The sequence below is a fragment of the Fukomys damarensis genome, unplaced genomic scaffold (genome assembly GCF_012274545.1).
Source record: "Fukomys damarensis isolate Sample0158 unplaced genomic scaffold, DMR_v1.0_HiC HiC_scaffold_5, whole genome shotgun sequence".
NCBI classification, from domain to species: Eukaryota; Metazoa; Chordata; class Mammalia; order Rodentia; family Bathyergidae; genus Fukomys; species Fukomys damarensis.
In genome coordinates this window covers 76884597-76893233 of record NW_022900917.1, presented here as the reverse complement: position 1 = coordinate 76893233, position 8637 = coordinate 76884597, and positions in this window count along the sequence as shown.

Sequence of the window (8637 nt, the reverse complement as noted above, 5' to 3'; positions counted from 1 at the left end):
AAAAAAAAACAAAGAAAAGAATAATAATATCCAGAAAACAGCAAAATTCTGTTGCTGTTGTGGTACCTGGCACCATTTTTTTTATTAGCATATTAATCATCATCTGGAAAGAGTTAATGAATAAATTTTTAAAATATTTCCCTCTGAGTTTGGCAGCAACTCTAGTCAGAGTCCTACTGCAGATTCACACTAGTACAATAAGGAAGGTAAAAAATATAAGGCAAAATCTTAAAAAGGTTCCTAGCTACTATTATTTATAACTCCCCTACTTCCAAAACTTCTGAAATACATTTATGAACTTGTAACTGTGAGGCACAAATTCGGGTAAATTAGAACCTGTAGGTCAGCTGTGATGGAATCTAGGCCACTTGTTTTTCTTTGTTCTTATTTAAGGTAACCTTTTCCTCACTTTTGTAAAGCCTATAATTTTGTGTTTCTATTTTTTATTATAATGAGGGCATCATTGTCATGTTAAGGTCTGAGTAGAACACAGGAGATTTGAGTTGATCAGAAGTGCCTTTGGTCTTTGGTGCTGGTTGACAGCTACCTAACCTTGTTTTGATGAAGTCCCAAATTAATAAAATATGAATAATAAGAATCAAAGCTTATTTCTGATCATAAATATGTACAGTTTATTTAGAGAGAGCTACCTGTTTTGTTGGATCTCACAAATATGGATATTGGTAGTTTAAGTACTTTTAATTATAAAATATATTATGCTGACAAGAGCTCAAAAAATATATGTACACTTTAGTGGAGTTAATGAGTGAATACCTGTCTTAGTTATTTTCTCTTGCTCCTGAGACAAGATACCCAACACCCAAAGTTAAAGGGGAAACATTTATTTGGCTTACAGTTCTTAGAGACTTTTTAGTCCACAGTTGGCTAGCTGCAAGGCAGAGTGGCACATGCAGATGGGCAACTCCGAGGAGAAACAGTTCATCGCAGGCAGACAGCAGAAGCAAAAAGGGACTTTAACAGTGTCTTTCTGCCACTTTTTTCTTATCCAGACTACTTAGGGTGGGCAGCACTCACACCCTTAATCCAAGTGCCCTTGAGCCTAAAGCATTCACCATGAATCAATTCCAGTGTCACCCACTCTAGATCCAGCACCTCTGATAAACCTCTACCTCATTCACAAGAGGCTTTAGGGGAGACATCTAGACCCAAGCCATAACAACACCCATACAACATCCCCCTAGGCCAAGAAGCAGATTATTAAGGACACCACACAAGTACCTTCTGTTCCTGTTATAAAGCAGTTCAGATTTCTCAGCCCCTTCTATTGCTTTCACTCTCACAAAAACTCCTGCCATGTGATGCTCTCCACCTTGAGGCCTTCACCAGATACTGACATGTCTTGGACTTCCAGCTTCTGGAACTGTGAGCTAATAAACATTTCCTTATGAGAAACCAGTCTCAGTCATTTTGTTATAGCAACACAAACCAGGGAAAGGCAAGCATCAATCTCCATTGAAACATGTGGCTGTGGCTAGAGGATGTTTGTGGTCATTAGTAATGACTAAGAATTGAGATGACTTTTTTAGTTAAATACTATTTATCACTAACTTCATTTCCATTTTAAGAGAATCACTAGAATCGTGAATGAAGCAGATGTCATAGACATATCTCCATTTTCAAAAGACCAGATGCCTTAAAAAAAAACTGCTTTCATATTAAACAGGTTAAATCAATCTCAAAGAACTCTATTCTCAGTCTGTCCAGGGATAGGAAAATATACCAACTGTACAGTTACTGAGAGCTGCAGGAATTGATGCATTGTCACATTGCTGTCTTCCACTCAGGCAGAGTCAAACATATTCTAAGAAAGAGGTGAAAAGAAAGATGAAAAAGAGGTGATTTTAAAAAAAAAAGTTCAGCAGCATATTCAGGCTTCTCAAGAGGCTCTGGCCTCACATCAGTTTAATGAGAAAGACTTGAAATTTTAGCCAAGGACAATATCAATATAAGGCAACAGTGTGATGTGACCTTTAAAAAGCTAATGTGATTGTGATTGTGATTGTAGGTGCCCTGTATGAATATATAGTCACCTCACTCTACTTACTGCATTGTTCTCACAGCATTTCTGCATCTGTTCCACATAGCTGACCACTCTTTGATTTCTGCTTTCTCATTTGAGAGGAAAATGATAAAGATTGGCCTGAGAGCAAGTAGGCTCGTGAACAACCTGGAAATCAAGCCATGAGGAGGTGAGATAACATGGGAAGATACAGCCTTAGAGGGAATGTGAGAGCTGCTGTGACATATTAGAGTGGCTGTCAGAATTCTTTTCATTGGTTGGCTGCTTGGTCCCTTTTCCATTGTGCTTCAAGAAGCGGAATAAGATGAAATTAATAGAATGGTATATTTCAAATTAAGAAAATCTTTACAGTCATGACCATTGCAATCTGGTAGGGGCTTCTTATAAAGTACTGTATTAGGCAAAAGATTCCAATGGAGAAAAAAGAGCACACTTGAAGGGGCTGAGGCGAGAAAGTGAGATGATACCTCGTAAGTGGTCACCAGCAAAGGCCTTAGAGCCAATAGACCTGCACCCAGTCCTCCTTTTCTGTAGGAGATAGCTCTGTGCTAAGCAAGTTACTTAGCTTCACTGAGCATTTCCTTATTTATAAAACGTGAGTAATTGTGGTAATATACTCACATCAAAGGATTTTTTGAATGATTAAAGGAAAGTTATTATTGGTAACCCTCAGAGATGTCCCTTTAGTCAGGCCTTGGATCCTAAACCTGTAAGGCAGCATGGATGGTAAGATCAGGTTCTTATTCACGATAAATTCTCCTTTGCCTATGTTGAATGTTCCTATGAAAATTGAGGTAAATGCTATATTTTAGGTAGTCGAATAGGGCAAACTAAAGTGACTTAGTTTCATCATTGCTGCCTGTATTAGTCAGTGTTCTGAATGGAACAAAACACCCAACACTTGCAATTTAAAGAAGATGTTTATTTTGGGCTCAGAGTTTCTGTGGGTTCAGTTCACGGTCTTCCAGTTCCAAGGCAGAAATGGAGTGGTGGAAGGACATGGTGGAGGAAAGCTACTCCCTTGATGGACCAGGAAACAGAGACAGAAGAGGAGCCTGAGACAAAAATATACTTTACCAAGTCTCACCCAATGTCCTGGATGACCCATATCCAACCAGGCCCCACCTCCTAACAGCTCATTCAGCTACTGAACTCATTAATGGATGAAGTGATGAGCATACCACCCCCACAATACAATCACCCTCACATACATGAAACTTTGGGGAGACATTTTAGATCTAAACTTTAACGCTCCTTTTTTTCCTCCCTTTTCTGTCCTGGAGAAAGCAATAAAGTTCAAGTCCAACTCTTACCCTACCTTCCCCCTTCTCCTTCCTGGGACATCCCCTCAGTTGTAGACTCAGAGCAGAACTTTGCTGTCTTCATAGGTGCAGTGTGTAAGACTGTTTTAGCTATGACAAAGTCCCAGCAGCAGACATCAAGAGTAGCGCAGGTGGCATCAGGACACTGCATAACAGTTTGTGTCATAGGGAGTTGAAACAGGAAAATATGGGAAACAGAATTCCAGGATTCTTAGCTGCTGGTATACAAGCCCTGTATCATTCCCTTCCCTGGAATGTGGGCAGGAATGAATACGGTGGGAATCCTCTCTGTGATTTCGCAAAATGTTGAAGGGATTTTACAAATGTAATTCAGGTCCCCCAACAGTTGGCTTTGAGTTAAATGTAAATCATCCCAAGGGGGGCGCTGTACAAATCAGGTGAGCCTTTAAAAGTGACTGAGTCCTCCCTGAAGGAGGAGATTTGAAGTACAAGAGAATACTGGCATACAAATGGTGTGATGGTTAATTTTTATATTCAACTTGTTTGGATCGAGGAATACCTAGAATACCTAGAATCTTGGCATGGGATACTTCCGGGTGTGTCTGTGAGAGTATTTCCCAAGGAGACTGGCATATAAATCCAGGAATAGTCCTGTCCTGAACATGGGTGGTACCACCAATGGTGCCGAGTAGAATGAAAAGAAGTGGAGGGGAAAACACGTGGCCATGTGCACATTGATCTTGGGAAGGTACATTTTTTGCTTCTGCTGCCACCTGGGGAAAGCAGACTCCAGACCCTTCAGCCTTGCATGTGGACTGGTACCAGTGACTGTCTGGGGGACTTCTAGGCCTTCAGCCTTAGACTGGGGCTGCATCACTGGACTCTTATTCTGAAGCTTCCTTCTTCTTGGGCTGAGAACTGCCAGTTTCCCATGCTCTCCAGCTTGCAGCTCTCCATTGTGGGACTGTTCAGCTCTGGTCTTGTAAGACAATGTAATGCACCCCTTCTTCTATAATCTGTTGATTCTGCTCCACTGGAGAACCCTAGCCAATATAAATGGTAAATTGAATCCACAGTAAATGTTTCCATCACCTCAGAAGAAAGAGTATATGTGTTGAGGATGAGATTTAGGAAAGAATGCTAAGAAATGCTTCATTTCAGCCAGAATAGAACAGATTGGTAAAGCCAGCCAAGATGGAGCAGTGCAGGAGTAGAAAGGAAGAGAATTCTGTGGTGCCACAGGAGCCAAGGAACAGAGTTAAGGCTACAGGGACACCAGAAAATACTGCACTTTGCAAGGAAGGCAAGTACAACACAGGCTCTCAGAAGTGCTTATTTGATTGGATGGGAAGATGGTGTGAGATGTTGGCCAGTGCAGTTTTAGAGGAATATCGTGGCAGAAGTCAGTGTAGGGGATTCAAAGTTGTAAATATGTGATGAAGTAAGGGTAGCCAGTTGTTCTCCGAGGAGTGTTGTCTGTGAGGATGGGAAAGAGAAAGGAAGAGAACAAACTGGGCTTAAATTTTGTGATGAGAATTTGGGAATGTGTGATGTCTGATGAGAAATGGTCAAATGGGTCATTTCCAATCCAGAGGCTCTGGGTTCCAAACACATAGCATAATGCATTTTTTTGTTAATTCACTTAACAACTTTCTTGAGCACTGGCCATTTGTAAAGTCCCAATCTAGGTGAGTTTTCACAGAGGGAAAAAGTTTGCACATCCAGTTTAATGACTTTCCAGCCTGTTCTTAGAAATGTGTTTAAAGTCATGTTAACAAGCTGGACTGAAATACCTTATCCCCTTTCGTCTGATGTTATTCGTTACCCAACATTGTTTTATGAATTAGCCTCCAGGGGCTTGGTTGGCTGTACTGAGGGTAATTAGTACTGATGTAGCTTCTTAGCCCTCCTGAAGGACAAGCACATGAACCCTGCATTCTTGCGAAGCCAGGGAAGCAGGGATCCTTGTAAAAGCAGGAACATCCCATGGCTCTGGAAGCCCGAGGCTCAATTCCATGTGAGGGGCCCTGATACTTTGTTTTTCTGCTCGGTTGACCTATCCTGGAAAAAGCCAGGGACAAAGCTCCACTTATTAGCTTTTGGACACAACAAACAGAAACCACCGCGTGGTTAGGAAGGGAACTAGGTGTTCCACGTCATGCGTCCCAATCATCTGTAATAAAGCTGTGTTTGTTTTGTTTAACTTCTAATCTGTGGGAGCCTAATGCTTACTGATGCTTTCTGTCGGTGGATCTGTAACAAACTGTTCAGGGACCTGTGCTCGTTACAAGACCATGCTCTGAGTATGGTTGGTGGTTCTTCCCTCTTCTAGTGATGATGGGAGTTCTGACTCCTTCCATGCATCATCCATCGGAGTCGGACTCTCAAGAGCTCAGTTCAGGCTCTACTTCTCCAGAGACACTGTCTCGCTCATTTTTCCTCAGGGGATTGGGCACATTTCCCTGAGACAAGGAAGGATCTGAATGCTAGGAGTTTACTGAGAACTAATCCTAGAAAGTATTGGTAACAGATCAGGGCAGGGATTTGGAAGGGAAGGAGTCAGGAAAGTGAGCATGTCATCATGGGGGCAACTGGCCCTCAGTTCTGTTGGCCGATCCTGAGAAACAGGGTGAACCTCACTCCTGGCTTAACCCACTTAGGGCCTGCAGAAGCTGGGAACTGAGATGCCACCCTCATTCATAGCTTGGCAGCTGTGTTCAGGAGGGCAACAGTACCTCCTTGCTTCCGGCCTGCAGGGCAAGGTGGGCTCCAGTGGCCAGAGAAAGCATCCAGGTGAGGACATGCAAGTGTCTGCACCTGGGAGAGTGGGGCACCAGAAGTCTCTACTCGCCTCTGTCTCCGGTGTAGACCGCTCAGACTGTGTCTGCTTTTCGTTGTGTGTCTGCTGTGGGTGAAGTATGCCCACCAAGGGTTTATGTATTGAAATTTTATCCTCTTTGCGATGTGCTAAGAGTATTGGAAACTAAACTTGACTATGGTAGGGACTTGGGATCACTGGGGAAGGTCATCGGGGTGGAGCCACTGTGAGTGGATGCTGGCAGCTCTGTGAGAAGAGATAGAACACATTTAATAAGTTGTGGGCATTTTCATTCTTCTCCCCCCTCACACCTTCTTCACTCCCTTCCTCTCCCTCTCTGCAATGCTCCATTTCAGCAACCAGGGACTGTGGCCAGGCTCCTTAGCCACTGCCCATCACCCTATGAATGGATTTCAGATCCAGGATCTGGGATCTACTGAGCCTTGCTTCCTTCTCCTCAGTGTCTTTTCAGGGGTCCTTGGGGGCTCATTTTCTTTCTAGGACAGGTAGTTGGGCCTTAATTTTGTCTGCTCAGCTCTGGAGGCAATGCCTTACTTATGAAAGTGGGTATAAAGTACATTTCTTACTGATGCATTGATAGGTGGTACATTCAGTAGTGTTAGATGTGATTTTATTGTTTTTATTTTTTAAAGACCTTGACTTCTGCCGTATTTGACATAACCCTGGAATTAATGAAAAATATGTTCTAACCTCTTGAGATTCTTGTAGCAGCTTTTCTTTGGCAAGAACGCCATAATGAAATTGTAGTGAAGTGCAAGCTCACCACACACACGTAATCTAATCAGAAGCCTCATAGTGATTTATTGATTTCACTTTATAACAAACAATACCTCTCATTATACTAGCTCCTGAGCATTTCACTTCCAGATTCAGTTGTAACAACCGTATTTATAAGTCAAAAGGGAATAAAATATGAAAACACACATGTTAATGCTTACAAAGAAGCTAATTAGGATGGCTATTATAATGGAAAAACTTCCTAGACCAGTTCTGCTTAAAATCCCAAACTTTGTTCTGTTTTGAGTTGTAGAAAGTAGTTTTTTAAAGCACATTTTCATGTGGCTGGACGTGGGTCAGCTGTGGCTGTCTCTATTTCCAGCGCTGGCCTTCATCCTCCACAGGGAAGAGGTCTCCCCGGAGGGCTTATTGGAGATCCCTTCTATGTAAAGGGTCACACAACCCTGGAAGTCTCTGATGTGAGTTTGGGCATCGTTCCCTAGGAAAAACGTTCGCATCCACAAAACCTTGTTTACAATCTTAGGAGGTTCATGTATCCCCCAAAGCCATTGACCCAGATTAATAAACCGACAATAATGCTGCTGTAAAAATCTTTCCAGTCCTGTCACAGAAAGCCCAGCTCACGATGACGCTGTATTCAAGGGCTGACACATTATACAGCCTTCCCTAATCAGTCATCGGGGAGGAACAGGTGACAGGCGGACACTTGCACTCACGTGACCTCACTACTGCTCACACATGCCAAGGTCAGAGCAAGCAGCAGGTGGGGTTCACTGTCCCTGGCTGCTGAGCTGCTAAGCAAATGGGAGGCAGAGCAGAGAGACATGGAGGCAGGGACAGGATGGAGCTGGCTGATCTGATAAGAGGATTGGCTTATGGCCGCCCTTGCCCACCCCTACTGCTGCCAAAGCTCACTCCTTCTCAGTTAGAAACCATCTTTCTGTCCAGGCAAAGAGCTGCACGCTGGGGCCACAGCCGCTGGACTCTCCCTGGACATGCTATGTTCTTTCACAATGCTGCCCATGCTGTGCCCTCTGTAGGGGATACCCTGCTCCTTCAGTTAAGGACCCACTTGATTTGTAGGATGGGGCTCAAGTTTCAGCTTCTCTGAGCTGCACTGCTAATCCTGGGGCTGAGTTTTGCTGTTCCCTTCTGTGCAGATAAAGCACCATGCCCACCTCTGCCCTACTGCGCTTACTGCACTGTCCCACATGTCTTCTTCTCCACTGAGATGAGGGCTAGCTCCCCGCACTGGGTCTGGCACATACTTGCTTTACAAACCCTTGTGAGGTGCTCATGACTGCATGATACATGGTCAACCTGCTGCTAAAAGAAAAAGACTGCTACATAGAGGACACAGACATGGTGGCACCACTGAGCTAAATTCCCGGCCCATGTGTTTTCTTTTAATTAAACCTCATGTCCATACCTGTGAATTGAGAGGACATTGGAGAAAGAAGTGACAGGAAGACAGTTTGATCAGTACACCAGGCAGCCCTGGACAGAAGGGAAGGAGGTGCTCTGGGACAGGAGTCACCATTGAGCTGCTCCAGAAGTGTGATTGAGCAGGGACGAGATACAGTGGGGCACTGAGGCATCTAGAGAGGGAACTTCAGAGGGACGATCAAGAGACAACACCACTTCTACCACTGAGCAGCTACGAGGTGTGATCAAAAGTATGGTTTGTTTAGAATGATTCGTTACTGTAAAAGACACATTGCCATCAGTACCCCTCA